Source organism: Vicugna pacos, chromosome 6 (genome assembly GCF_048564905.1).
Source record: "Vicugna pacos chromosome 6, VicPac4, whole genome shotgun sequence".
Classification (NCBI taxonomy): domain Eukaryota; kingdom Metazoa; phylum Chordata; class Mammalia; order Artiodactyla; family Camelidae; genus Vicugna; species Vicugna pacos.
This window is the reverse complement of record NC_132992.1, coordinates 67,441,509-67,469,247: the sequence shown is the minus strand read 5'-3', so window position 1 is coordinate 67,469,247 and position 27,739 is coordinate 67,441,509. Positions and strand designations below refer to the sequence as shown.

The window sequence follows — 27,739 nt, the reverse complement described above, 5'->3', positions numbered from 1 at the left end:
CCATCACAAGTAATGAGGCTGCCACCCCAAAACCCATTTGCCAAAAATAAAAGATCTAAAGAAGCATTTCAGAGAAAGTTTGTGAGAAGAAAATTCAAGCTGGTTTTACTTTCATACAAGCTACAATTAAATGGCTTTGCCTTTGCAACCACACTTCCTACCTAGAATTCCAGTAAGTTTAGATGTGCCTCTTAGATTTAAACTGGATTACAGGGAACTTAGCTGGCTGAAACTGGCCCCAGCCCACAGATGTTACTAACCTGTTTTAACAGTCTTAGGTGGATCTGAGAAGTAAAAGGGGGGTGGGGGAGGGAGGGCAGGGAGTCAGCACAACACTTACAATTTTGCCCATGTCAGAACAGGAAGACACTGCTTTTCATTTCATGCAAGATTCTATTATTGGAAGGAAAAATGCAATATAAGCCATAAACCCCAACAGTGATAAAGGGGAAAAAAATGTTTGTATTTACAGAATATATTTAAATCCCTAAACTTCCCAGAGGAATCAATACAAATAAATCAAATCATGTCTACTCACCATTGCCCTGAATTGTCTGTTCTCTTAAGCTACAAGCTCCCCTATGGTCAGGTACGTTTCACAACCTCCTTTTGAGAGGATTTGCCACACATGCATCTGGCCTCCCCACAATTCCCCAAGAACAATGGCCACCTTCAAGGATGAACACATCTTCCATGAGAAGCGGGGTTTCAAGAGAATCTCAGACAGGAACAAACTCTTGGGGGACAAGCCTGATCCTTCCTGACCTTTCCATTTTCTCTCAGGTTTTGGTTTCCAGAGTCCTAAAATCCCTTGATGGTCTTTCAGCCTCCAACCCCTGCTCTGCTCCAGGCCATCCAAAATCCTGCTAGGAACCACACTCTCGAGTATGGTCAGATCACCGTTCACCTTTGTCCACTCTGGGTATCATCATCTCCGACAGTACTCTATATATGGCTTGCAAAACGCACAGAAAGCACAGGTCCCAGCCCACCAGGAACTTCCAATGGAGTTGGAGAGGCTGTGTGTTCTGACAGCAAAAAAATCAAGGCACACAATAAGGCAAGAGTATCTATCTCAGCATTTCATATGGATGCAATAAAATGCAAAACCATGGTGTACATTTTAGAAAATAAGGAAGAATAATCAGCTACTATTTGTAAGTTATGGACAAAATAATGAAGAAAAAAAAAAAAAAAGACAGCAATGCATCCAAACCAAGATAATTAAAGAGGGCCTTAAAAAGGAAGGACGGGAGATCTGACCTGAAAGCCCTGAATGCTGAATAAGTTTGCACAAAGAAAGAGGGAATTTCTGGGATTAAGTCAACATGACCAATTGGGAGGCTGGGGATGGGGAAAGAAGAGGAAGAGGGGCCAAGAGTCAGGAAAGAACAGGAAAAAATCCACTTGAGATCCTTCAGGGCAAGGGACAATTCTTACGGTTTTCCTGGTATCTGTCACATAGCAGACTCTGGTTATTCCACAAAGTATTAAGTATTCAACTGAATATTTACAATAAGGCCAGACTGTACAGCCATGAAAAACAAGCAGAAAAATCCAGCTTTGGATCAGTAGGCTGTGGGGAGCCAATGAATGTTCTTGAGCAGGAAACATGACCTAATCCAATTCAACACACATTTACTTAAGGCCTGCCTGAGAGGCACCAGAATACTTGGTCCTCGCCCTCAAGGAGCACCGCCACCACAGGAAGGGATGGTAATATGACCTCCCACACACATAGGGCTGCATTCTCTTACCTAGCCTCACTTGAGATAAGAACAATGTCCACGGGACATGCACCTGGCAAGAGAGACTAAAGCAGCCTGGGAGGCCAGACAGGATTGATAAGGTCTGGGCCAGGGTGGTGGTGACAGAAACCTCCAGAAGAAAGAACTGGCAGGAGCTTGTTACTGACTAGACAGAAGGGGCTCAGAAGAGGCCCTGACACAAAGTCAGAGCAGGAAGACTCGGGTTTCAATTCCCAGATGGTGACATTCTTCAAGCCTCACTTCGGCTCACAGACAGCCTACTGCTAAGGTCAGTCAGCTCCGCCATTCTGCCCATTTCTGGGAACGAGGGATACACAGTTCATCCTTCCCATCTGCCTACAATTTTTTAATGCTAGTTGTGATTTCCTGTAATTCCCCTTTGCAAGGGGGTGAAGGAGATCGATGAGGAGCTGACAATTCCTTTGTCTATCACAACACTAACAAATACATCTCAGTAGTTCTGCACTAAAGTTTTACTGGCAGCTCTTATTCTGGGAAGAGGAGAAAAGGGGGAGGAAGCATTACATTTAAAAAGCCTTGAGGCGGTGTTCTTACCCAATGAGTTTTGCTTCTAGGCAGAGCCTCTCCAGCTGCATTTAGCAAAAGCAGAGGCAAAAGAGAAGTACCAACCCTGAGAGCCAGAACCAGTTCCTACTGAGAAGAGTGGCCCAAGATCCCACCCCAGTCGGCTAAGTGAAAAAACGAGCACACAATCAGGATGGCACAATCAACATGAACCAGGCCAAAAACTCTTGAGCACGCAGTGTTAATGGAAACAAGCAGCTGGCCTTTTCCAGTAACTGCTCTGAAGAGGAGAGGACACTTGAGGACTTGCTAAGTACTTGTCCCAAAGTAGAGCTGCTCAGTGTAAGGCCCTAAGCCACAGTGGGGGAAGCCTGACTCCCAGAAATGTGGCCCCTCCTCTGAACCTTGCCACCCTGCCGGCCACTCTGCCATCCCTGACCATCCTAGACAGAAGTAGCACAGTAACAGGTGAACAGTGGTGATCTGTGGCAGGGAAATCACAGGTCATGTTCTCCCTCCATGACGGCAAGTAACCTGTATTTCCAAATCTTTGGAAACAAGTAGAACTCGCGATTCCTTAAATTTTCTGAAAACAAGTAACTTGATGGAGGAAATGAATTTGATATGTGTACCATGACAGTGGAAAAGTGCAATCCAGCCTTCTTAAACAAGAATGGGGATGGTGGGGAGAATGCAGATTGAATGAAGAACAGTGGGTTAAAACAACTTGGTGGGTTCTCCAACATTTTCTAAACAAGTACTTCCCTCCCACCTGCCTGATCCTGGCTACCTGGGAACAGTCACATCCTTCACAGCGGGGGCTCAGAGAACTAAATCTGGGATGTGACCTGAGACTATGTTGTTGCAGAGCACTGTCCCAGTGCTCTGTACTGGCTTCCTATGGATGGCAAAGGGTCTTTTATAAGCTGGTGGCTTGGCTGTGTCAACGGGAGAGGGATGTTTTGTTATCCTGCAGGACTCTACTCTGGAACTGGGGTGGTCATACTCACAGTAACATGAAACCTCAGGAAAACAAAAATAACAACATCATTAACATTACCAGGAACTTGACTGCCTAATCATTGTGCATGAATCTAAGCATTTTCCATGTAATACCTGATTTAATCCTCACAAAAGTCTTAAAAGGTAGATAAGATAACTATTACTATCTCCATTTTAAGACAAGGCACAGAGAGGTTAAATAACTTGCCCAAGGTCACAAAGATAGCAATTCATGAGAGCAAGATTACAAACTAAGCAGTCTGACCCTAAAGCATATAATCTTGGTGGAGGTTCAAAGCAATCCCATGTTAGATAAGGTAATTCATTTTAAATATTAAAATCACTTTGGATATATTATGGAATAAGAGGCAAAATTCCCACTCACTATAAAAAGAAAACAGGAAGCTTTGAAGATTGTTCACATTGCTGCTTGCAGCTCTGCACCCTCTTGAGTGGGCTTAGACTTGGCTTCCCAGCTCTACTTCAGAACCCAGGCAGAGTGAAGACTGACTCTAGGGCCCCAACAAGGGGATCCCTAAGGTATAGAGTGGATCAGGTGGTTCTAAAGCACACTTTGAGAAACACCGCTTCAGGGTATTCTAGGAAACTTCTGAAGCCACTGCAGGATTTGAGAACTAGGTCACTAGATGTTGATGGCTAATTCCCCTGAACTGCTAACGAGACAGATAATCACTTTCAGTCATAGGCACCGCATGCTAAGAAAGCTGTTGACAGAATGGAGTGGAGGGAAACAGGAGTTCAGAGACTTTAACTCCCAAAGCTCTCTTTGCAGATGTGCACCTGAAGAGATCTGCCCCCCATCTTCCGTATCTGAAATAACCCGGCTAGAAGATGCCCCCCAAAATGAGCTTGATTCCTCTGAAAAAATAACTGCCAAAGAAGGATACACTACATATTAATGACCAAATTCAGATAGCCTTAACAGAAACTTCAACAGAAAAAGGCTGAGAGGGTTTTTTTTAATGTGTATTTTTTAAAAGTTCCAACACAAAGCACGTTGCCTGGGCCTTTGCAACCATTTGTAAATTACATAAAGATGCACTCGCTTTAAGGTTTTGCCTCTTTGTGTTTTAGTTAGAGTCAATAAGTGTCCATCCACATATGTGAGTTCACCAATTCTGTCCTTCCTCTTTGGCTTAAATTATCTGTTTCAATTGCATTACTATCCAAGATAGATGGCTCCAAGTTCGGAAACGGTTTCGGTAATTTGATTACATTGTGCAGAAACGCTAATGCTTTCTTGGGCACCAGGCTGACCTTGCCCTGCTCCCTTCTGGTCTCCTGGCTGCTGCCTCCCCTGGAGGTGGGACACCCCCCCCCATTCTCTGACTTCTGCAGGATCTTTACAGAGGCTGCACGGTATAGCCAAGAGTTCAGATTGCCCATTCTACTGCTACTTACCAGCTGTGCCATTCTAGAAAGGTGTTTTTATCCTTTTTTGGGATCAATCCTCACAACTATAAAATGAGTATAATATAAGCAGCCTACTTCAAAGTCGATGTGAAGATTAAATAAACTAATATATATAAAATGCTTAGAACAGTGCCTGGCACACAGAAAGCACTCAATACATGTTATCTTTTATTATGACTCCACCTTGTAGTGTTAAGAAGGTTCTGCATGAATTTAGAGTTCTATACTTTTGAAGCAGTCTCATTATTACTACAATAAGCCCATACAATAACCATTTAAGTTAGATAGGACTGAAAGTTTATGGGCACGTCCTGCTATAAGGGAAAGGAACTAACCTGACCTGTTACTCCTGAGCTGTTTGCTTATCAGCCACCATCACTGGGTCAGAAATCTGTCTCCATCATCTCTGTAGACCACTTCCCACACACATGCCAACAGGTCTCAATAAACCAATGCTGAGCTGGACTGAAGGTTTACAGCAAGGGCTGGCCAGGCTATAAACAGAGCGACCCCAGCCTATGGTAAGGAGCTGGGGAAAAAGTCAGAGTCATCATTCTAGGGAATTTCTGGCTACTCTGAACATAGAGACAAGAGGACTAACTTCCCCAGTCCTGACTCCTGACTCCAAGAGAGGAAAGGAGCATCACTGCAGGAGACAGAGCAGCCAGAGGTCACTTAGAGAGAAATGGCAGGACTGTCCCTGCACAACCTCTGAGCCAGCAGGGAACCAGGATAATATAGCAGGGCATTACCCAGCCCCTCCTGCTGGGCCAAATGCGGATGCATAAATGCAGTGTTTCAAAGGCAGATAATGCTGCCTCACTAACTGAAACGGGAGCTGTCTTTCAGTAGAGCACAGGCCAGTCGATAAATACCAGGAATTAAAAGGCTTCCTGTGGGGCCCACCTGCCACCTGCCTGAAACAGATGCTACCCGGTCCCCCAGACCCCAAACAAACTCCATGGAGCTTCCTTCAGGGAAGAGCTTCCATCATCCAACAGTACACCCCGTCCAGGTGACACCATAACCCTTTTTTTTTTCCATTTCAGATTATTTTTGCTAACCAAACTCTCTTTTCTACACCCTTCACCCTAGAACCATCCACTCCCTAGCGCCCCTCCACTACAGCTGTCCTCACCCTGTCCTCTTCTCTCCAGGCATTTGTTTTCTGTCTCTCACCATCTCATCCTTCACCCCGGCTTCCTAACCCACATATATTTCACCTGCCATGAAAAAAATACAGGCTTTGGAATCACTCCAACCTTGGTTAGATCCACATAGTAAATTACAGTAGCGAGCTTTTGAGAGCATGGCTTTCCGATCTGTGAAGGGAAGCCTAGGTGCAGCACCCAGCACGGCGTCGGGCACAGAGCGCGCACCCCTGCTTCCCACCTGGTCCCTCTCCCCAGAGGAGTTCTCTTCTTTCTCTTCTGGGCTCTGTGACTCTAATACAGGCACTCTTTCTAGGTATTATACCTGCTAACTCCAAAGGTCTCAACTCAAAGGAGTGACTCGAATGATGAACATTTTAGTCATCAATGTTACCTGTGTAGGAGGCACTCTTCTGGGTACATGGCCCCAACTACAACCCTCAAATTACACTAAAGAGAGGACTGCTCACCTTGTATCTCCTCACCACAAATGACTCATCTGCTGAGGACAGTAACCAGAGGGGATGGGAGGATAGAGTTGGGAGTCACTTCTGGCCAGAACCAAGAGATAAATAAAGGCCTCTGTACAGCAAGGGTAGCACTTTCACACTCAACTAAAACCGCAAAAGGAAGATTCCCATAATTCCACATTTACATTTAAATTTTTAAATTAATTCTGACAGCAAGAACATCTGCCAGTTTTGCTAGAAACACCATCTGGTTCATTTCTGATAAGATCCAGGCACAACTTCACATAGGCCAGGAAATGCCCACCATTTGGTTCTCAAAAGGTGGCATCCTTGATGATAGCTCCACAGCAGTGTGCCACTCCTCTCTCCCTGGAGCCCTAAAGCTGCTCCTGCCAGATCATGATTAGGCCTGAAGTAAACCCAGAGCTCGGTTCTTCTATTAGGATCTCCTCCAAGACTGCCAGGTATCACCCTTATAAACAGAATTAATGCAAGCAAGTCTATCTTCAAAAACCAGATAAATGCCAGAGACATGATAAACAGCCTGAACAACTTGTGTCTCAGAAGGGCTTTCATAAAGCGGGTGGGAGGGCGGCTTCTCCACCAAAGAGTTTCATTTCGTGATTAGCTAAGAGTAAGAGGGTCCTTGCCATGAGGTCCTTAAGATCCTTCAAGGATCTTCCTTTTGTCAAGTCAACAGAAGGCACTTGGATGCACCTCCCGGAGGCCTTCCGGTCACCATTACTAAGGAAAAGAAAGCAAGCTGGGGGTCAGTGCAGACTTGTCTAGAGGTGCAATGACTTGTTTGGTGTTAATTACTGAAAAGTGGTACCTCAATAGCAGGCCCCTCAAACTCTTCAGATTCTGATGGGGAACTAATCATAAAATGTGAACCCAACACCAAACCAAGGATATACTCCAAAGGAAAATGGACCACAAGGTTTGCTAGCAGCCAGTAAATGCAAACTTGGAAAAGGGTACATGTGAAGCAGAAAAACTGGATAAAAACTATCAAGTGCAACCATCTGCACAAACATGCACACTCCTTCCAGTCCACTAGGCAAACCTGGATTGGTAAAACTTTAAACACTGCATTGCCTGTATTTTTCCCCAACTGTAAGTATATCGTGACCCCTGTGAAGAAGGGAGCAAGGCACATGTAGTAAAGTCTGATCAAGAGGGAAATGACAAGGCCAGGCTGAGACGTGTTCTGTACAAATCCAAGGGGAGAAACTGAGGCACAGTTACCTCTGGCCCCACAACTGAGTCTGAGGATCAGACTCCCTTACTCTCTGCAAACAATACTGGGCAGAAATCACTCAGGGTTCTTTCCTCGCAGAAATGGGAATATACAGAATTGGAGCCCAACAGCAAAGTTCAAAACCTATTTCCCACCACGTCTGGCTTCAACTCAACCCTCAGGTCCCACAGACAGGCAGACAGCAGAGGAGCAGGTGCAAGTCATGGGCAGCAACAAACGGGTGTGGAGAGAGGCCTCCCCTGGAGAAGCTGAGCATCCTCATATGCGCCTTGTCAAAGGAGATGAGGAGCAGACTGGGGCCAGGAGGCTGTCAGCGAGGACTCCAGCAGCAGGGTAGTTTCACACAGAAGGCCAGACTGCAGGAGCTGAGAAAACGGAAGCTACAACAGGGCAGTGGTCAGGACTCCACCACCTGCCAAGCCAGGGGGACGAGAATGAAAAGCGAGAGGAAACAAGCCCCTCCCTTCTGTCATTCCGGACGCAGTCCATCTGCCCCGGAAAGCAGAGAAAGGATGTGCTCCTAGACTGACCTCTCCTGCTCTAGGACAAACTGACCCTCGATAACCCCCGCTGTCCAGACCAGCAGCGTGTTTCTCATCCACAGCCCTGGATGGCACTTTGTGTCTGTCCACCTGGGAGAGCTCCCTGGTTTGCGACCCAGCCGACAGGCCAGACGAGCATCAGCACCGTCATTTCTGCTAACTCAGCATTTGGCCTTAAGACAGGACACATGTCCTAGACCACCCTGTGCCTCACATTCTGTACCCATGAAGAGGACATCACTCCCACCTCACTTTCAGCATAGCCAAGATGTTAACAGCTGATGACAGATAATATGTCCTGAGTGCTTACTATGTGCCAGGCACCAAGCTAGCTGCTGTACTCGTCTCCTCCAACCCCCATGTGTGGTAGCTACCACTGTCAACACCCATCTTCAGTTGAAGAACTGGGGCTTAACAGACTTACCCAAAGTAAACAGCCAGACGGGAAACCTAACACTACAAAGGCAAGGGTCAACCACTAATTAATATCACTTCTTCCCCAAATAAACTGCCATTTGAGTACCTTTTAGTTGTCAGACACTGTACCTAGTGTTTTTAAATATCCCACTCTGATTTTCATAACAATCTCATGAGGGGTAACTCTTCAACATAATTTTAATTATTTAAGATATACATGCCAATAGTTAACGTTCAAATGACACCAAAATAAAGTTTAAGAAGTTATAATTTCCTATTACTCTTCATCACCCTAGGTAATCATTAATATTCTGGTAGCTATCTATCTAGAGATAGGTAGTGGCAACGTTATCTTCTCCATTTTACCAGTGATAAAACTGAAGGTCTGAGAGTTCACACAGCTGGTAAGTGGCCGAGCTGAGGCGGATAGCAGGGTGAGTCTGATTCCGAGGCCCGCTATCCTCCACTGCCTCCCACTCAGTACCCACTCCTCCAAACAATCATCCATTTTCATTCACCATAGGAAAGGGAAACTATGCCTGGCCCACAGCCAGTCTTACTCCTCCACTTTCCCAACCAAATGGAAAAAACAGACACAGCTTTCTGAGCACACTCTGCCCCAGGAACATTAGCACTGCTTTATGTTTTTCAAATCTAAGCTGTTCTGGGTGGGGCAGGACCTTCACCTCTAACCTCCTCACTGCCTGCACAGGCTCATCTTCTGCCTCTGAAAGGGCAGGACAGTGGGGAAGAGGGAGTTAAGCCTCACCTACAGGAGACCATGGGTCTCTGTGTCAGCAAAAAAGGAAGGAGCCCTTAGGAGTTCTGAAGCAAAGACAATCCCCCTTTAGAAACAGCATGAAGGCATCTCAAGGAGGCCCTGGACTCACACTTGGTACCTATAGTCAGAACACACCTGCAAACAGACAGAACAAAACTGCAACAATGCCTGACACAGAATAAGCCTGCAGAGCTCTCAAAATCCCCATCACAGAGTCCTTAGAACCCAAGGAACTTAGAATTTTTGCTCTGGCTTATCCACTCCTTCAAATGGACCCTCTAATAACCCAAAAACTGCATGGGTTTCTGCATACCAGGGCTTGCCCCTGTTGCCTTCCTCTTCCTCCAAAAATAAAAGCCTCTCAGACTATACGGAAATGCTTTTCCTTAGTTAGGAGATGAAGGTCGCCCTTTCAGCTTACGTACATGTTCATATCTTTGTCCCATCAGTACACAAAGACGCACTGACATACTGACCTTGAGAGCACCTATGCTGAGATGCAGGTGAGGAATGAGGGTTGTTATATTGCTTTCCATTACAAGTTAAAATCTATCAGGTCTGCAATTCCAGGAGTTTTTGTATTTCCCAGCATGAGATACCAATATTTGATTCAGCGCGAGCCCCAGCTGACTCAGTGCCACTACATACAAGCACAGTGAATGCTAAATGTCTCCTGGTTACCAAAGGCCTTGACTTTCTCATTTGTAAAATAGGACTGAAACCTTACTCACAGTACTATCTAATTTCTTATGTGAAAGCACTTTGTGAAATGAGGAAATCTTTGTTGCTATTAATATGAAAGCCCAACCTGAATAAGGAAACAAAGAGGAAACTTAAACTAGCCCTTCTCTCCTCAAGGGGCTTGAAATCTATGAGGAGAAAACACTAACCAAAACACTGGAGAACAATTCAAAACCTTTGCTGGGCTGCATGTTGCAAAGAATTCCAGTGGGAAAATGATTATAAGGGAAAGAGCCTTCAATACTTGTTCAATTAATAAATGAGTTCAGATGAGCTGTTTGAAAAATACCTACTTGTTACCATCCACAGAAAGTTTTACCAACACCAAAGGCTCTGAAATCTGTTCATTTGCTATTGCTCACATACATCCCAAGAAAAGCAGTCAGCATGTGCAGAGAGCAGCCCTTCTTTTAAAGATGTGATTTCTCAAAAGCATGCACAGACCTTTAAAGAAGATGACCCACACAATTACATTTTATAATTTCAGAAGTAAAAGAACTGCCCCTAAAAGAGCTCAGTTCTGGAGAACAAACAGAAACAAGCCATCCTGTGTTAACTACTTCCTTTCCTGCAACACGATTCACAGTAGACAACATGTTTTATAATACTATATATATATATATATACGTATATATATAAATACTAAAACATTTTGGACAACAGCCAACACCTTCTCTTTCTCCTCCTCCCACCTCCATGGTTCCTCAGCTGTATTTCTTTTCCTGCCACCCATCAGAGTGAACTTCGTGCTAACAACCTTTTATCACCTTGTTTATATTTGTTTTTCACTCAAACCAGGCCTCCCTCCAAATGTCCTCTTTAGAATTTCATCAATAATACCACTCTTTCATTCCTTGTCATCAAGGCTCATGACCTCAGTCACCTTGCCCTTTCACCCTTTTTACTTTAACCCTCTATACCTAGTCAATCACTTACCAACTACCAGGAGCTGAGTACAAAGAAGTGGATGAGACAGTCACTGACCTCAGGAAACTTCCAATCTCAGCCTAGAACCTGAGCCTACACAGAGATGGCTTCCCACAGAGGTTAAGACATACGAGGATGTGTGTTTACTGGGGGCCTTATTTTTGCCAGTGGTGTACCAGGTCCTTTATTGTCCCTAGCAAGTTATAAAGCCACAGATACACCAGGAAAAGATATACCACAAATTAACATATCTAAAATTGAGGTTTGGGAGAGGGTATAGCTCAAGTGGTAAAGCGCATGCTGGGCATGCATGAGGTCCTGTGTTCAGTCCCCAGTACCACTACTAAAAGTAAATAAATGAACCTAATTACACACACACACACACACACACACAAACTACTAAAATTGAGGCTTGAAGGAAATTCACACCACTGATCCTATCTATTTCCCTTCTCCCTATTTCTCACTGTTGACCCACATCTCATTCTCTCAAAACTAAAAGAAAAAAAAAAAGATATTTCAGGGTCAGAAAATATTCCCACATTAAAAATTGATTGATTACACAAAGCCAGAAAACAGGAATTCTCAGATGAGACGAAACTCCTAGACCTAGCTCACTGCAGAGAAAGGCAACTTGCTCTCCTGCTAGAGAAGTCAGGAGGAATTCTCCAAGGATATTTTTCAAGCCTTCCTCCCTTCCAGGGAGACTGCTGGTCTGGAGCACAAGTGTCCCTGAAAAAACCAGAGCCACTCCTTCAGAAAAGCCAAGCTGAAAGCCAGCTTTGCACAACAGATTCCTCCACGGCTGCTCTCAAATTAAATAACACATGGGTATGCCCCCAGACTGTTGACTTTACAAGGGCAAGTGTTGTGTCCATTTTGTTCTTTGTTCACAACTGTTACCTAGGACTGAACAACCACCAGCATTCACTAAATACCTGCCAAATAAATGACTTGATTTACTTCCTTCCTTTCAGTTTCTGCAGCAACCATCTACTCACCTCCCACCAGCCCGATGTCACAGCCCAACCAGATTTTCAGCTCACAGATTATAATGACTTGAAGGTGCATGTAAAGGGGAAAATAAGATGGACCGATGAAACCTTATGAAACCCAGAGCCTGTTTTTCTTGCCATCCTGTTGTGTAACAAATAAAATCCCCACAGGACTGAAATGAGGTAGATGGCCTCCCCATGGCAGAGTTTTTACCTGGGGGTGGATGAGAAGCAAGGATTGATAAAGGTGTGGACTGGCCAATACCATTTGTTAATTCTCTAGAAATGTCCTGAGCATGCCAACTGAAAGCAGCACCCACTGAACGCAAACTGCTCACTGAATTTCCAGGATGGAGAAAGCAAGCATATATGCTCAACCCAAGAAGTCTGTTTCCTTCCTGGCTGGTTAGAGACACAGAGATGTGTGTTCACACTGCATTTGGATGGGTGGCTGATCCCACATAAAATAAACCTGAGGAAATCAGAACCACAGTTGTGAAGGGCTTTGGTCTGCTAATGGGGTGAAAGGGAGGGGCTGTCAGCCCTCCCTGACAGCATGTTCCCACACAGTGGGCAACTGACTACATCTAGGATGCCACCAGCACCTGCCACTGGCCCACCTGGGCAAGCAGGACCCATGGGGGAAATGTTCAGAGAACACATCCCATCGGCCTGGAGACAGATGGTGTTTTCTAAATTGCAAGGAAGCACAGCACAGAGATAAAAGAGTTAAACAAGCTCAGCCTCAGAACAACTCCCGTTTTAAAACCAGTTCTTCCTCAGAAAAACTGAATTTAAAGACTCTTTCTCCTTCATAATTTCACTATTAGACTCAAAACCACAATCACAGAAGGGATATGAATTTGTTCCTAACGAAATGAACCACATACCCTTCTGGGCTCCAATCTCCTTTCCTGGAACAGGGCCAGAGGAGAAGTTGATCACACGAGGATAGAAAAAGCACTAGATGCAGAATCTGGAGCCCTGGCTTCTCCGCTGGCCCTGTCGCCACTCAGGGAAATCAGCTCTGAGCAAACAACCATTTCCCATTTTTCCATTCTGTAAAGTGAGGAGGTAAAATGAGACCATCCCCGAGGGCCCATTCTTCCAACTCTAGCATCTCATAAGCTCCCTCTTTCACATACGTGGTTTGCTGTGCAAGCAGCTTTGGTAATACCTGGATACTATCATCAAGCATTCAGATCTTCAGATCAGAGTCTTGTCTCCTCACTCAGCCTTTCAAGACTCCTAGGACTTGGGAACAGTAAATAGTGGCAGGGAAGTTATGGCTGAATTCACACACATTTACACATGGTGGGGAGCTTCTGGAAAGAGTGGTCCTTGGGCTTGCCTCCAGGTACAGGAACCTAAAACAGGTACAAGAGAAGATGGTTCCAGTTCCTAGTTTTTGTCAGGCTTGTTGGACAAAGGGCATGTGCTCTGCAGAGGTAGAACCATACTGAAACCTCTGATGAAAAATTACATGGCTGGCAAATACACACTCTCAAGCACTTTTGGTGGGGATCTAGGAGAAAGAAAAGCAAGACCAGTTATTGATCATGAATGCCAGGAGTTCAATGAGGACAAGAGTGAAAGGAGGCATTGCACTATTTCAGTACTATGGCTGCTATGATGTAAAACCACCCAGGGGTAGATACTGTAGAGGAAATGACACGCCCAGCAGCACCATCTGTTCCTCTTTGTGTCTGGCGTGATCTGTATTTTTAACCTCGAGTGCAACTAAGGTCCACCAGTAAGAGCCTGTAAGAGCTGTTCTAAAGAGCATTCTTTCTCAGACCTACGCTTAAACCACACTCGCAGCCCCCCCCCCGGCTGGCTGTCTATCCAGTAAGCATTCCACTCCCCTGTCTAGCAGTAGCCTCCAAGCAGATGTATAGAACCCCCACAAGGAATTTTTTATAAGGAAAAGGAACTTCTGAGAACTTATAAATTACACTTGATAAGGAAGGCTCTGTGGAGTTCCTGGTAATGTTCTCTCTAAAAGACACAAGGATGCAATTTAGAACTGAGGCTTCACTGAAAACCCTCTTTTTTTTTTTTCAAGTAGCAGTACCTGTGCACTAATTTAGGCACTACTGCATCTGTCAACCCTCACTACTATTTAAAGTTCTGCACCAAAGATTTGGAAACAATACTATTAGAAAATTCCAACTTCATAAACACATGATTTGTTGTTTTTTCTTTTTCTTTTTCTTTTCGTAGCATTTTTCCTTAATGCAGGGCAATATCTTCAACACCATAGGACCAAGAGATTTGGCTACATTGTTCTTACCCAGACAAACTACATAAGCCAGCAGAATGTGAATTCTGAAGTAGAAATATGGACTCAGCTTTTGAAATATCTCCCTGAGAAATTAAAAATGTATGTCTACACAAAACCCATGGGTGCACAGTAACATAATTCATAATAACCAAAAAACAGAACCCAAACGTTCATCAGCTGATGGATGGATAAATAAAATATGGTATATCTCAACATATTATTCAGCAATAAAGCTGAATGAAGTACTGATATTTGCTACAACATGGGTAAATCTCAACATTATGCTAAGTGAAAGAAGCCAATCACTAAAGACCACATATTGTATAAGTGATTCCATTCATACGAAATGTCCAAATAGGTAAACTATAGAGAGGGGATTAGTGATGCCCATGGGCTAGGGGGATCATAGAAGAATCAGGAGTGACTACTAATAGTTTCTTTCTGGAGTGATGAAAATGTTCTAAGATTAGATTAGACTGTGGTGATGGCTGGACAACTCTATAAATATACTAAAATCCATTGAACTGTACACTTTAAATGGGTAAACTTTATAATATAAAAATGATGTCTCAATAAAGCTGTTTAGAAAAACATGTAATATGACAAAATAAAACCACCCTCCCAAAACTCCTTGAGCAAACTTAGAAATAATCTAGATGTGTGAGAGAGTATTTAAATTACAGCTGACGGAATACTGTAAAGTCACTAAACATAATTTTTAAAGCTCTATGTCATTATAGGAAGTGTTTATGTTATAATGTTAAATGAAAAAAAAATACAAAATTGAATGTACAGGGATTATCAACTAAAAAGAAAAAGAATACATGGAAATGATGTTTGTGTTAGGATGGTAGAATCAAAGTGACTTTTCCCCACTCTATTTTCCAAGCTTTCTGTAATCTTGTACCAGTGTATTGCCAACAACAACAAAAAAAACCCCTCAGTCTTCTCAGTTTGCTTTCATTATAACTTAAAATGCAAAACAAGCAAAACCATCTTGTTCTCTTTTTCAAGTTCCCTTTTTTAAACTTCTATCCACTTAGTTTACTGATATCAACTTAGAACAACCCAAAGAAGGAAGAATGGGATAAACACTCCTCCTATCCCATTCCAAGAAGCCAGTTTCATTTTCCTGGCTTTTTCAGAAGCCAAAACCTAGTCTAGCCAAAATTTCAGCAAGGAGAGTCTACACACAGGGCAATTCACACTCTACTTTTAAACTGTGGGTGAAGGCAAGTCACTGCTGGCAGGAGGCTGGATCTGGAAAGATCAGAATTTCCCCCTCCTTAAAAAGGGATAGAAAGAAAGGTGAGGCTGGGAAAAAGTCCCTATTTGTTGTGTCTTCTCTGAGGTTTTATGTCCAATCTCCAACTACAGGAAGAAAGAACCCTGAGTCATTTAATTGTTCACCACAGAAGATCCTCTTTGAGTAATAAAGAATTGTCAGCACCACCTCTGCTGTCTGCAAACTGACTGGGAACCGATTACTATCATCAGTCATCAGGAGTCCCAGGCTAACTTTCCCCTAATCAAGCAACAGGGGTCTGCCAAAAAAAAAAAAAAAAAAAAGGCTAATACTTGCATATGTGTCAGGGGGCGGTGGGGAAGTACGTTTAAGGGCACACTGCTATCAGGTAATCTAAAGGATCTACTAACACTGGCGACAGTAACAGGGAACTACATCTGTTTCTGCTTGAGAAAAATGCTTCAATAATATCCTGTTTCTGGAGTACTGCATAAATTCTTGGCATGCAGCCTTCAGATGCTTCAAGGGTGGCTATTTTCCTTTTCTGAGATGTAAGAGCCAGGGAGGGAGAAGACATCACAGGCAACACCAGCATCTGTGAAACCCGTTCAGTTCTCACTACAGTCGCTGCATTTTCTGCTGTTGCTATTATCAGTACCTTCACAGAGACTCAACTGTCCCCTAACCCTGCCGGCAGCACAGGTGGCCTTTCATAGCTGCAGTGACCCAGCTCGGCACCAGGACGAGGTCTACCAACAGAGTGGAGACTTCCACGCTCAGGCAAGAGCCAGAGGGTGAGAGAGCAAACAGAGGAATCCTGCTGGTTTCTAGGCCAAAGAACTAAAAGGGGAAGAAAACGGACACCATCACAGACACAAGTGAGCACAAGAAAAAGGAAACACCCACAGGCGCCTGGCAGGCTCTGCCACTAAAACCTAACCCTTCGAAGAGGTGCCTCTTTCCCCAGCACCTCTATTTTTTCAGATAAAGGTTTCACATGGAGACACTTGAACCTACAGCCATCTAAGGGAACAATGGTTGTTGCCTTGAATACAATCCAGGGCAGGAGTGAACAGATCTTGATACTCAATGTTATCTTGAAATTGCTTCACTGATCTCAGATCCACAGCTGTTAGCAGCTTCAAATATCCATCACAAACCCCCAGCCCCAACTTCAAGCTGCCTCCTTCATTCTCACCAATAGGGAAACAGCCTTACCACACTACAGGCATTATTTCTTGCTGCTCCAATTTCCAAGCTTCCTGAAATATGGCAATATAACTTAAGAATATTAATTTTTTAGCAGGGAGAGGGTATATAGCTCAGTGGTAGTACAGTGCATGCTTAGCATTCATGAGGTCCTGGATTCAATCCCCAGTGCCTCCATTAAAATTAATTAATTAATTGATTGATTGATTAAAAACCTAATTACCACCCCCAAAGTTAAGTACATATAAAGAATATTACTTTTTCAAAAAGCCATTCTATTAAATGAAATCTCATCATGGTAGGAAATGTGGCTGGCCCCCAGATTGAAGCCATCTTTAGAAGAAACCAGGAGAAAAAGTCTCTATTATCATACAGGCATTTGTCTCAATGCTTACCCTTAACCCAAGTGTCCCAATCCTTAACATTCAAGTGTGTACCATAGCAATATTTGCTTTCAAAGTTAAAAAAAAAAAAAAGGCACCGGGCTTCCTCCTCGATTTGTTCCTTCTCATCTTGCCCCTACTGCCTGAAGGAATGCCCTCTACACAAGACTTCCCTGCTGTCTAGGCAGACAGAAGAGGGAAAACGCATCTGCTTGTCAGCTAGGAGATCACATGTCAATTCAGGAGTTCAGTAAGATGCTTCATACATGGCAATTACACAACTGGGCAGAGTGGATCTGCGGACATCCAGGCCTCCAAGGGGGCATCGCATCCCTGTTGCTGCCTCTCAGCGAACTGGGAGCATGTTTGCTCTCTGGCCTCCCTTCTCTGCCTGCAAGCGGCTCTCTGCTAGAGACATTCTCCCCAGTCACCTATTTTGGTTCAGAAATGAGGAAGAGTATGTCACTCATTAATTTTTTTAAAGACACTGTAATTCTTTGAGGCCACAGATAGATACCAGTAGTTATCTCCTGGTTGTCAGAAGTCAGGATATCAAAAAGGAGTACAAGAAAAAGATTTAAAACATAAGGCAAGTTTTCTTTTCTAGAGGATGGAAAAGCTTGGAGGGAGTGAAACAACGCCAAGGCAATAAACTTGAAATAATTTCTTACTTTTAAAAAGCCAGGTGAATTGTTCCCTTTGAAGGGTACGTGTGTGTCTGTGTGGAGGGGGAGGGTAGCTATAGGAATTGCTGCCCTGGCAACAGCAAGAAAGGAAATCCCCTGCCAGGAGATGCACCATTACATAAGAGCACAAGTTCAACCAACACATGACCGAGACCTGCCAGGAAGCCAAAGTGCTAAAGTCTCTTCATCTGCCAGCTGCGTCTCTAACACCTCATTCTACCTTCCTTCCTCTTCTATCTGCCCAAATTCTAAGTTTTGAGAAGGCAGGCCTCAACAAATACACTGAACTCTGCCACTTGACAATGGGTTTGCTCTCAGGGTTTAAACGCTGCAGGGCAGAGCAGGGCCCTACTCTGAGCACCAAGGGGCCTGTCCCTGTCAAGCTGTACCTGAGGATTTGTTTCATATGTCTTTTCTACTACAGTATCCAAAAAGTCACTCTGTGGACAGAGGTCCTATCTATCAGACCTCATTGCCAGTATCGCCCTCTAACACATTGGGCAAAAGTTCCTTAAGCAGCAAACAACCACCAATGAAAATTAACAATATAAATCAAAATAAATTGACTTAAAGACTGTGAACTTCCATAAGAATATGGCTGGGCTCTGTCTTACTGATTGCCGTAACCCCAATACCTAACACATGGCCTGGCATACGTTCTGTATCACATACTTACTACTACTGAATAAAAGGATGAATGCACAAATGTTGTGCAAATGTACCATAAATGTGTCCCCTAGGGAAAGAGATAAGAATACACATTATCTGAGAAACAGCCTGAAGAAGTAGGTTCTAGAAAGACTCCCATTTCAATTTCACCAAAAACGGTAAGTAAACTAGAAATCAACAGTATAATCTAGTAGTTATGAGTGTGGGCTCTCCCATGAGCTATCTTTGTGACCTTGGGCTAGTTATTTAATTTGTTTGGCTTTGGTCCCACCTGAAAAAAATGGTAATAATGACAATATGTATCATGAAAGTTTATTGTTTATTAAATGAGATCAAGAAAGTAAAGCTCTTGGGACAAAGGTCAGTTCACAGTACCTCCTCAGGAACTTCTCTATTGCTATTACTTTTGTCTTGGTAAATACCTCCTTTACTGAGGCGAAAGCAGACAAACTCCCCCATCCAACTCTGTAAAAATTTTCATTTCTGGCTGAATATGCATCTATCTAAAAATGTAAAGCCCCAAAAATCAAAACTCAGTGCCAAGCACATGTCTCTACTAGCCTCCACTCAACAGCGATAATTTGGGTGTGGAATTCCCAAAACAGAAAAGGTGTGTGTATGAATTCACACCATTCATACGTATATTTTAAATTAGAACAGTGAAAAGAGCAAGAATTAAATCAACCAGTGCAAAGGATGGAAAGACACACTTGCCATCTCTGTAGATGGAGAAAGGGAGTTTAAATGAATTGAGTAGTTTTACTGCACTCCTGTACCGGGCACACACTAGGCCAGTTAGCAAGAGCAACAGAGCCCAGCGAGCCGCCTGCCAATGAGGGGCCAGTCGATGGAAACAGCAGCATCAGGCCTCTTGGCCAAGACGTGAACTTTCCTCGTATCAGCCAAAGCCTTGTTTTTGACGCTTTTCTTCTGGGTCTTACGGTCCCCCTAAACGGACCTCGTTACAGGTAACTTTTTCCACTTCAGGAGCCCCACGGTCACAACCCTGTAGGAGGGTCAGACCTACACCAATCTTTGGAGTCTCTAAAAACCAGAAGCAAAAAGAAAAAATCTACATACACAAACAGGAAGTGGTTTCGGTGCGTCTCAGCCCGGATAATAAGAAAAGTTTTTGAGATTAAAATCCAGAACCGGCGCAAGGGGCTCCAGAAAGCTCCGGTGCTCGCACACCCGGGCTCCAAGGTGTCCTCGGAAGTCAACCGTCGCCAAGTCAATCCTGCCCCCTACGCAGGACCCGCAGCCTCTGTCGGCTTGAGGGGGAAATGGTAACTAATAAAGAAAGACAGCCTCTGCCTACCTCCTCTCCAGCGACCTGTAAAGTGTGGCTTCCACCCTGCTCTCCCGGCGGGAGCGCGACCCCGCACGCCCGGCGAGGCCCAGGTGGCGCGCCCCGATCCCGGCCACCACGCTCCCGGCCGCAAACCGGCCGTTTGGTCCTCCTCCCGGCCCCGGCACAGCCCACCCCGCCGCCCTCCCGGCCCACGCTGGCGCAGGATTCGCCACCGGGCGTCGGGGTGATAGTGGAGCCGGCGCGGGGAGCGCGGAGAGAAGTCGACGCCAGGCGGCCAGCCCCGGCTCCCCAGCGTCCCTCTCCGGCGGTGCGCGCCGGCCCCGCGCCTCTGACAGCCGGCCGGGCGCGCCAGTGACACAATGCCCGGCCCCGCCGCCCCCCGGCCGCTGTGACAACTCACCCGGGGAACAGCGCGGCGACCTCCGGGAGGGAGGCGCTCGCTGTTTCCGCGGCGCCGGGATCCGCTCCGCCGCCTGCGCGCGCCCGCAGCCCTCTTGGGTCTAGCCGAGACCCTGCGTGCCCCTGTCTGGCTGGCGCTGGCCGACGCTGGCCGACGCTGCGGGAGGAGGAGGCGGGAGGCAGGGAACGAGGCTGTCGCCGGCTTAGGAGAATGGAAAGCGACGGCGTCGGCGGCAGCAGTGCCCGCGTCACTAACCCAGCTGTACCGAGCGGGCGGGGGAGGCCCGCGGAAGGGGAGAGGGAAGGGGCGGGGAAGGGGCGGGCGAGGGGCGGGGCCAGGCGCGCACGCAACAAGCGCCGGCGTCGCGGCGCAGGGACCGCCCCGCTGGGAGGCCCTGCCGGTCGACGGCTGCCAGAACGCACGCGCGGCCTGCCCGCCTGCACGCCCCGGGGGAGGAGAGATGGGGTGGGGGGGCTCTTAAAGGAACAGTCACACCAATTGTGCTGCGTACGGACTCAGACTGCGACGCCTCTGCGGTGCGCTCTCTAGTTGTTTTACTACTATTATTAGTGTTATCATTTGGATTTTTTGGATATTATTTGGATAATTGGATTACTGTTATTTGCAAAGAATTGGTTTGCTCTCCAGTTGACAAGACGGTTTTATTCATGTTGCCTTCTTAGCACCTAAATCCTTCCCAGGCCTGTCGCTGAAGCTGGTCATTATCTCCATTAAGCAGTACTTCTCTAACTATGGTGCGAAGCCTGTCGACCTCAGAATTACCCCCCGGGGTAAATGCAGATTTGGGGTCCCCTGTCGAGCCATTCTGATTCAAAAAAGCTAGGATCGGGCTCTAGAATCTATTTTAACAAGCATTCCAAAGTTATTTCTCAGCATACTAAAAGCACGCAACGGACCTCAAGGTTCAGAAAACTGAAGTTCAGAGTAAGGACTGGCAGAGTCTGGGCTAGAAGCCCGACACACTTCTAGCTTTATTTACCATCCTGCGCCTTTCCTCCTGGGGCTATTTTTCCAACATATACTATGTAAGCAGTGTGTGTATTTTATAGCTACAACGATTGGTGGTCTCACTGGGGCCCTAGGAGATAAGCCCTCTCTATGTGTTTATAGGGCTTTTAACCCCTTGATGACAATGGTTGTGACTTTTTTTCATCTTTGTGCCCCAGGACCTTGAACAGTGCCTGTCTCAGAGGCACTCAATAAACACTGAGGCGTTCCTATTGGAGAATCAGTACGAGTCTGTGCTTGGACTCAGAGACTTCAGCCTCAGCTGCAGCTTGGGTGGAGCAGGCTCTCGTCACAGGTGCCCTTTGGACAAGGATACACCCTCTCATGGCCTCTCATCTGGTTTAGTTCTAGTAGGTTCTCTGAAAAAGTGCTGTGAATTAACGGGTCATATTTTTGAGGTAGCTCAAACAAAGAAAGCAGAGTCCCCTTGCCTCCCCACACCCCACCACACACACACACCCATCCCCAAGAGAAGCCTCCCTTCTGGGACCCACAAAACCTATGGCTGCTGCTTTCTTTTCCATAAGCCTGCCTTACTCTGCCTTCTTTCCTCCTTGAGTTTCGTTAAAGAGAAAACCAACAGGCCCAAAATGGTGTCCCTGATGATAAAGCCCATGACACCAAACCCGGATATAATACCTAACCTAAGTGCAGTTTCGACCTTCACCGTAAATGTAATCTTAACCAGTTCGGACTTTTCTGGTCAGCACCAATGAGGTGCTGTCACATAGTATTCTGTCACATGGGCCCTCTCCATTCCACAATTTACACCATGAAACCCTCGCCAGTTCTCTCCCCCACAAAGAAGATGTTCATATTTGGGCCTAAAACAAATCCTTTCTTTTCTTTTGCTAATAGCTCCCTTGCCCCACCCTTCTTCCTACAAAAACCTTCCATTTTGTGCAAACTCTCTAGTTGCTAGACGGGATGCTACCTTGATACCTGAATTGTTGAATAAAGTCAGTTAGATCTTCATATGTATTTGGTTGAATTTCCTAGGTCCCGACTCATGGAGAAGATGGACACCCTCCCTTCCTGCTCATTTCCCTCCTCTACTGGGGCTGCACTACCCAGACCACTAAGAGGGTTGAATAGCAAACATTAGATTTGCCTGGACCTGCCACAGACCCCAGCAACCCTGTATGGTCTGCAGGAACACCCCAGGCAGGCTTAAGGCCCAGGAAGGAAACAAGGGGAAGGAGGCAAGGGGAGGGGCAGGGGAGGAGTTAGAGAAGACAGATGAGGAAGAGGGAGCAGATCATCCTGGAAGGCAGCTGAGTGTAAAGGAAGATGGCTTAGGCCCAGCATCGGAGCCCCTGGTTTTGCACTGCAGTCAGTTGGGCCACTAACCCCTCAGTGACCTCATGCAAGACCTCCACCTCTCACATTGTAAAAGGGCTTCTGAGACCCTATGCAAATCTGTTACTCACCACCTAAAACTCCTCCCCTGGACCTCCCAGTGTCCACAGAAGGAACTCAGACTTGGAGCAGGTCTTGGACTGCATCTGGTTAAGGGCATCAACCCTCTTTGCAGTCAGAAATCTGCATGTAACTTATAGTCAACCCACCCTGTACAGAGTTGCTCTGTACCCACAGTTCCACATTCCTGAATTCAACTAACCGGGAATCGTGTAGTACTGTAGTATTTACTGGAAAAAAAATCTCATGTAAGTGGACCTGCGCAGTTCAAACTCATGTTGTTCAAAGGTCAGTTATACTTGATTTCTCTGTTGCCATCATTATTACATATAACAGCAGGAATGACAGCTACTACTTATTAAGCACCTACTGTGTGCCGGGTATTTGGTAGGGACTTTATACATGTAACCATGAATTTTGACAACACCCCCAAATGAAAACATTTTACATCTGAGGAAACAGTCTCAAAGATTTTTGTGACATCAAAAACTTCACAGTTTCAATTTAAAAAAATACACCGTAAACCGAAACCAAAACCAGAATTCATTCCTGTTTTTTCCAAAAGTCACACTTTTTCAAATAAATCATGTGTAAATTATTCTGTCCCCAATAAAACAGCAAATAAATGGTCCTTACACATTTATTGATCTTTTGTAGAGCACTTGCACACCAGCTCACGTTATCCACACAACCTCCCCATAAAGTGAGACATTGTTATCCTCCAGTTCTACCCACAAGGAAGTTGAGGCAACGAGCAGACTTCTGGTTTGCCTAACCTGAGAGGGGAATTAGCGTGGGGTTTCCTGTTTTGATTCAAGATTCCTTGGGCAGCCTCCAGAGCCCTGTGAAAGTAAACATGTAAACCCACTTGAATCCAGGGGAGGTGGTGGCATTCAAACCACCATCACCACAGAAAGTCAGAATCCCAGATGGCTGGGCCAGGCGGGGCTGGGTCTGCAGAGCTCAGGGGTGGTTCCCACTCCTGGGGAGGAAGACCCTGAGCTCAGGTGGTTGACTGGTGAGGCCAGAAGGGCCTCAGGCTACCACTGCCTGCTCCTCGAGCGTGTCAGGAACCTGTGAGAGTCAGGCTTGGTGGCCCAGTCTCTGTTGGCCCCTGGTCTCAAAGGGCTTTGCAGAGCTCAGAGCAGGAACTATGATTCTGTGCACACCTCAGCCCCAAACCCAGCTCTGGAAAACGTGCACCTGAGGCAATGTGCACCTGACGCTGCCCAGTCAGCAGGTATGCGCGTGACAGGGTGACCCAGCCCTTCCTGCTTTTCTGAAGCACTGACATGTCCTTGATGACATTTTTATCTCTGGCACAGACCAGGTAAGCAGGGTAAAAGTATCAGCCCCATTTTACACTCAAGATAAGCCAAGGTAGCAAAGAGTGCCTCTACCTGCCGTGTCATCAGATGGTAACTGCCCAGATCCCACTTCCACAGGCACCTGCCAGACTGATTTCTGCTTCTCCTCCCTGGCCTTTGCCCGAGGGCTGGGCAGTGACTCTGGGAGGCAGCCAGCCAGGAAGGACCAAGGCACTGGGGGCAGTGGTGGCCTGAGGCCGTTCTGGACACAACCAGTCCACAATCCCCACCCACACTGCTCCCAGTCATTTGACACCCCTTCCCTTTCTTCGATTGGCTCTGCTATCTCTGACTGCAGGTGGATGAGGAATGGAGTGGCCCCTCCTTCAGACTGTCTGGGGAGGCGGAGGCAGAGGCAGGGCTGCGAAGCTCTGGCAGTCACTGCCCACTCACTAAGTACACCCTACTGTCTGCTGGGCACTGTGCTAACAGCTTTATGTACACAATCTCATTTAATCTTTGCAGCAGCATGTCAACTTGGTATGAATATCATTATCTCCATTTTGTGGAATGAGGAAATTGAGGATGAGAGGTTAAAGATAAGGCTAAGGTCACAGTTACTGAGTAGCAGGGCCAGGCCTGCTTACCTCTCAGGGAATGCAACTGCAGTTTGCAATGCAAAAGCCAGATGTGATTTTTAACGGGGAGATCAGAGCTGATTACCTGCAGTGTTGTGCTGGAGCTTGCTCATGCTGCGGCTCAAGAACCAACTGTAAATTTCCAAGATTTTTGTGAGCCAGTTGTTAAACACAGACTTTATTAAAAATTAAATTATATATGTAAGATGAAATAAATTAATAAGTTTTGGGGAATGTAAATTTTTGATACAGCCATTAGGGAAGACATTATGGAGGTTTCTCAAATGACTAACAAGATGGCTATTGAGTTGTTCAGGACTGTACTTTTAGCTAAACTTATCTTATGATGAACAAGCCTCCCTCCCTGTGCATTCTTTTCTTAGAATAACTTAATCCTTTTTTACCCTAGAGGTCTTGAAAGAAGGTCATGGACTGAACTTCAGGAAAATGGGCAGACCCTCCTAAGTTCCTCCATAAAACAGCAAGTTCGTATCAAGATGAAGAGAATGTAACACCCTGTAAGATGCCCTGATTGTTTTCACCTTTTCTGTTCCATCCAGTTTTTCTGTAAAACTTCAAGACCCCAACCCCAAGATGGATTCACAGTTTCCAAGGCATTAGCCTGCTTTGAGTCCCCTTTGCCCACCAAAGCAATGAAGCTACTCTCTTCTTTGCTCCCCAAACTCTGCCTCTGAGTTTGAATTCACTTTCTGGGGTGCAGAGGCTGATTTTTCGGTAACAGAACTACCATATGACCCAACAATTTATCTGGGCATTTATCTGAAAAAAAAAAAAATGAAAACACTAATTCGAAAAGATACATGCACCTCAATTTTCATAGCAGCATAATTTACAATAGCCAAGATATGGAAGCAACCTAAGTGTCTGTCAACAGGTGAACGGATAAAGAAGACGTGGTATTTATATACAATGGATTACTTCTCAACCATAGAAAATAATGAAATTTCTCCATTTGCCACAACATGGATGGATTTAGAGGGTATTATGCTTAATGAAATAAGTCAGACAGAGAAAGACAAATACTATATGATATCACTTATATGTAGAATCTAAAAAATAAAATTAACTAGTGAATATAACAAAAAAAGAAACAGACTCACGGATATAGAGAACAAACTAGTAAGTACTAGTGGGGAAAGGGAAGGGGGAGGGGCAAAATAGGGGTAGGGGACTAAGACATACAAATTACTATGTATAAAATAAATAAGTTATAAGGATATATTGTCAAGTGCAGGGAATATATAAGGATATATTGTCAAGTGCAGGGAATATTTTATAATAACTATAAATGGAATATAACCTTTTAAAATTACAAATCATTTTTTGTACACTGGAAACTTACATATAATATAGTACCATCAGCTATACTTCAATTAAAAAAAATGGTGCTTACTCTACACTAAAAAAATTATGTTTTAAAGTAATAAGTACTTAAAATGTATCACTTCATAATTTTCCTAAATTGTACTATTATCTATGCTTTCAAGCTTTTTATGTCTATTATGCACGTATGGCAGAAATACCATATAATATTGTGCTACTTAGCATCTCTTTGCAACTCCAGGTTCAATGACATCTCATTGATACCCTGAAATTAGACACAGTGGAAGTATTTACACCGTGAAAATTAGCAAACACTACAAATCAGTCCCCATTCCCAGAAGAAGCTGTTAAACATTTACCAGCATGTATGTCTGCAGAAGCCACCATAAAGTAACAGTGAACCCAGCAGAGGTGGTCCAGGGTTAGGTACACTCACCAGGAAAGCCAGTAGATCAGTGAGGGCAGGGAGCATGTGGGATACCCCTAGAAGACAGCCAGAGCCCAGAGATTCTCCATTTAACAGGGTATATGGGTGAAAAAATTGGATGCCCCAAACCGGTGTTGGTTCCATTGTCTCCTCCGTGGTGCACTACAAAGATTTCTTTTAATGTCCCCTGGTAGACTTGTATCCCCAGTCACCAAGGGAGAAGTGGCAGGGGCTTGAGAGGAAGGCTGTCTGGAAAATGGGGCGCTTGGTCCTTTGTGAATGCCTGACCTCTAGTGGTGAAAATGAGAATGCAGTCCTCTGTTGCCTAGCTTTACTGCAGGATTCTCCAATCTCTCCCTCCGCGGAACACAGCCACAGCACAGCACTCCCCAGCAAGGAGCACAGAACAGGGACAATCCTTGTGGGACAGACAGATGGGCCCTGGAAAGAGTACCTGCTTCAAACCAGAGGGTCTCAACTATACCTCAGAACCTATGCCTCCTTTAGGTAGCGAGTATTTGGTATTACCCCCTTACTACTATGAAATGAAAATCACATACCATAATCTGCCTACATTGCAAAAATTAAATAAATGCATACGTACGTTCACCAAAAGACATCTATCAAAAGAATGTTCACAGCACCGTTATTTGCAATAGCCAAAACCTGGAAACAACCCAAAAGTCCACCTATAACCGAATGGATAAATACGTGTGGTATGTCCACGTGACAGAATACTCTGCAGGGACAAGAATGAACAAACTTCCAGTTCACACAACAACAGGGCTGAATCTCACAAATATAATTTTGACTGAAAGAAGCCAGACATGCAAAATTATACACCATGTGATTCCATTTACATAAAGTTCAAAGATAATAGGCACAATCAATGTGAGGTGTTGGAAGTCGGAATGGTCATTACCTTTGGGGGAATTGCGACTAGAAGGGAGGGTGAGGGGACTTCCAGGTGCTGAGAATGCTCTGTGTCTTGAGCTGAGTGCTAGTTACACAAGTGTTCATTTTATAAAAGTTGATAAGGTATATACTTAAGATGTTCACTTCTTTGAAGTATGTAGCTATTCAATAAAAAGTTTACTAAAAAATTAATCAGTCCAATGCTTGCACCTAGAATCACCATGATATTGGCAACTCTAAACACAGACGGATGTAGGTATGTGGTTTTGGTGACTCAAATGCCTTGAATGATGTTGCTGTCTGTTGCATGATTTTTCTGAAATGGTGAGCTCTTAGACAGTGCTAGAAAATAAAGCACAGTCTTCCTGCAATTTATGTGATAGTTGTATTTCTGATTGTTTTTCCCCTGCATAAACATCCAGTGGGGCATACAAAAGACCATGGAACACAGGATGG

General features: G+C 45.0%; 1 protein-coding gene across 2 annotated transcripts in view; it reads right to left on the bottom strand.

Annotated features, from left to right (window-relative positions):
• The window catches only part of SUSD6 (sushi domain containing 6), an 84,658-nt gene extending 64,155 nt beyond the window's left edge, over positions 1–20,503 (bottom strand). Inside the window, exon 1 of one of the 2 annotated variants that reach the window (XM_072963299.1) lies at positions 20,205–20,503. The gene's annotated coding sequence lies outside the window, so the exon portion shown is untranslated. Of the gene's footprint in view, positions 1–19,810; positions 19,961–20,204 lie in introns of those variants that run through there. The other variant, XM_072963301.1, reaches the window with a different exon arrangement.
• Between the last annotated feature and the right edge of the window lie 7,236 nt (positions 20,504–27,739).